Below are 3624 nucleotides of genomic sequence, written 5' to 3'. Positions count from 1 at the left end.
TTTTTTTATTAATTAAATTATTTTTTACCAAAATATTTTTTAAAAAAATTAATAATTAAATTATTTTTTCTAAGATACCTTTCAATAATTTTTTAATTATTAATTATAATTTTACCAAAATTTTTGTTAACAATTTTTTTTATATTTTACTATTAATTTTTCAATAGCAATATATATTATTTTAATATTAAAAAAATCTTAGTAAGATTATTTTTTAATATTAATACATATTAATTGTTATACATATTAACCATGGTAAGATTTTTTTATTTAATGTTAAAATAATATACATTGATATCAAAAAATTAATAGTAAAATATAAAAAATTATTAACAAAAAATTTAGTAAAATCATAATTTAATAATTAAAAAATTATTGAAGGGTATCTTAAAAAAATAATTTAATTATTAATTTTTTTAAAAAAATATTTTGGTAAAAATACAATTTAATAAATAAAAAATAATTTATTAAATAATATTTTAGTAAGTAAAATTTAATGATAAAAAAATAAAATTTTTGCTAAAGAGTATTTTTGTAAAAAATAATTCTTTTTTTTGAAAAATAGTTAAAGTTAACATTAGTTAACACAAAAAATTTAAAATAGATTAAAAATGAGGTTTTTTAAGAGTTATAAGGGAGGAGAATATACATTTTATAAATAAAGGAGAGGAGAGTATTATTTTAGCATCTCGTAGTAGAAGGGAGTGAAATTTTTTTTTTTTTTTTTTGGCATAAGCTGCATAAGATCCTAATCTCAAACCGGTCCCATGCATATTTCCAGTTTAATTCAGAAGGTGTCCTTTTCTTAAATTTACTTGTTGACCGTTTAACTGCTGTAAACACTAAATATCATACTCAAAGGTTTTCACTTTTCAGGTCTCTCCTCTGATCTTGATTCTTCTCTATTACCTTTTCCTTTTACTAGGAACAGTAAATTTCTAAGAGGAGCTATTCTACTTATATCTTAAATTTACCTACATTTGAACACATGATGATGAATTGTAGCTATCACAATATTGTAGCTTTAAAAACTATTAAGGAAAATTATTATTGTGCTGTTGAGTGCTTCAGTTGACAGCTCAATGCAAATAGAGTGCACCAGAAAGTTACAGATCACCTCAACTTATCAGTAATTGCATTGTTTTGACCAAAGATAATGCATATGACCAGGGAAAAAAAAAAGACCAAAAGTAATGCATGGAAGAAAGACCCTACCTTAAAAAGAATGTTTCATCTGTTCTATTGATTAAAGATATCCGTTTTATTAAGGAGAATATTTATTAATATTTAAAAGTGTTATCTAAAAATATATTATTAGACTGATAGACTAAAAGTATTGAATTGTTGGTTAAAATTATTGGCCATATAACATAAAATTGTAGTATTTTAATTTGAGTTGATGTAAATTTTTTGGAAAAGTATATGGAATCAAGAGGTAATAAACCAAAAAGTAAACAATTTAACTAATTTATAATTATATTTAATTAATTTTATTTGTTTTTAATTTATAATATTTGATATTAATTGCTTCTCACCCCAAATTAAGATTCTGAATGATATGTTGGAGAAATAGAGGTGGGGATCACGGAACTTCCAACAATCCCGATTCTTAGTATATAAAAAAATTATAAAATATATAAAAGAACATCCATTTAGTATGAAAAAGAAACATTCTGATACTTAATAGAAGAAACATTCTAATACCTAGTATAAGCACCATCCACGTAGAGGTTTTGAATTCACCCATAAGTATTTGGCTGATTTTTGGTTGGTACCCTCTTAATTTCCTAGCATTGTTAAAAATTTTTATTGTCGTCTTATAAATACTCACATTTTCTCTTTTTTTGAGTAGAAAATTTTACCATCAATAAAAAAATAACGTAAAATTACTGAGCATTAAAGTTTTCTCTTTTATTAATTCCTAATTGCACAAGATTAAATGGAAATACCTGCTATGGTTTTCAATCCATTATGATATATGAAGCCAAAAATGTTAACCCATTGGGAGGAAGAACCTTATAATTTAATTTAAGTATCATAAAATTTAGGGTAAAATACTATAATAAGCCAACGTCAATCCAAATTTATCTATATGAGCCAAAATAAAAATTGATACAGCAATGAGCCAGATCATATTTTTATATAATTCGAACCAGGCTAGTTCGAATTCCATTTCTACATAATTCGAACAAGCTTGGTTCGAATTATACACAAACACATGCATACACGTAATTCGAACCAGTGTGGTTCGAATTACACACAAACACACGCACACACATAATTGGAACCAGCTTGGTTCGAATTACACACAAACACACGCACACACTAATTCGAACCAGCTTGGTTCGAATTACACACAGTAGTTCATGGTATAATTCGAATTATGCTGTTAAAAAATTAATAATTTATTTAAAAAAATTTATTAAAAAATTTAATAATTTAAAAATTAAAAAATATATATTTTTATTTCATATGTTAAAAAAAGCTAACAAAATATTTAATTATGAGACTTCTTTAAAATATTAATGAGCTATCAATTCGAATTCCATACAATACTTTTCTGTCCATTTTTAATAGTTCATGAATATTTTTTAATAAATTTTTTTAATAAATTTTTTTAAATTATAGTACAAAAAATATTTTATCCTATGCAAAACAATTTAAAAAAAATGGCTTAAAAGATGTTAGGAGTACTATAAAAATTTGTAATGTTATAATAACTTAGGTAAATACATGCATGTACTCAAATTCTAAATAAAATACTCTACATAGTCAATAATAATTTAGAAATGAAAGAAAATATTTTATTTCATACAAAATAATTAAAAAATATATTTTATTCTATACAAAATAATTTTAAAAAATGGCTTAAAAGATGTTATGAGTACTATAAAAGTTTGTAATATTCTAGTGATTTAGGTAAATACATGATAAAAATATTTTTTCTTTAATTTCTAAATTATTAGTGACTATGTGAAGTATTTCTTTAATGTCCTAAATCATTAGGACATTACAAATTTTTATAGTACTTCTAACATCTTTTAAGCCATTTTTTAAATTATTTTGCATAGAATAAAATATTTTTTTGTGGTATAATTTAAATAAATTTATTAAAAAATATTCATGAGCTATCAAGAATGGGCAGAAGAGTATTGTATAGAATTCGAATTGCTCACCATATCATTTGAATCAGAGTAATTCGAACTTCCCTATGCGTAATTCGAATCATGTAATATCTCACCATATAATTTAAATAATTTTATTAAAAAATTATCATGAATATTTTTTAATAAATTTATTTAAATTATATCATAAAAAAATATTTTATTCTATGCAAAATAATTTAAAAAATGGCTTAAAAAATGTTAGAAGTACTATAAAAATTTGTAATGTCCTAATGACTTAAGACATTAAAGAAATACTCCACATAGTCACTAATAATTTAGAAATTAAAGAAAAAATATTTTTATCATGTATTTACCTAAATCACTAGAATATTACAAACTTTTATATTACTCATAACATCTTTTAAGCCATTTTTTTAAATTATTTTGTATAGAATAAAATATATTTTTTAATTATTTTGTATGGAATAAAATATTTTCTTTCATTTCTAAATTATTA

This window comes from Arachis ipaensis, chromosome B4 (genome assembly GCF_059453495.1).
Source record: "Arachis ipaensis isolate K30076 ecotype BB chromosome B4, ASM5945349v1, whole genome shotgun sequence".
NCBI classification, from domain to species: domain Eukaryota; kingdom Viridiplantae; phylum Streptophyta; class Magnoliopsida; order Fabales; family Fabaceae; genus Arachis; species Arachis ipaensis.
This window is presented reverse-complemented; position numbering follows the sequence as displayed.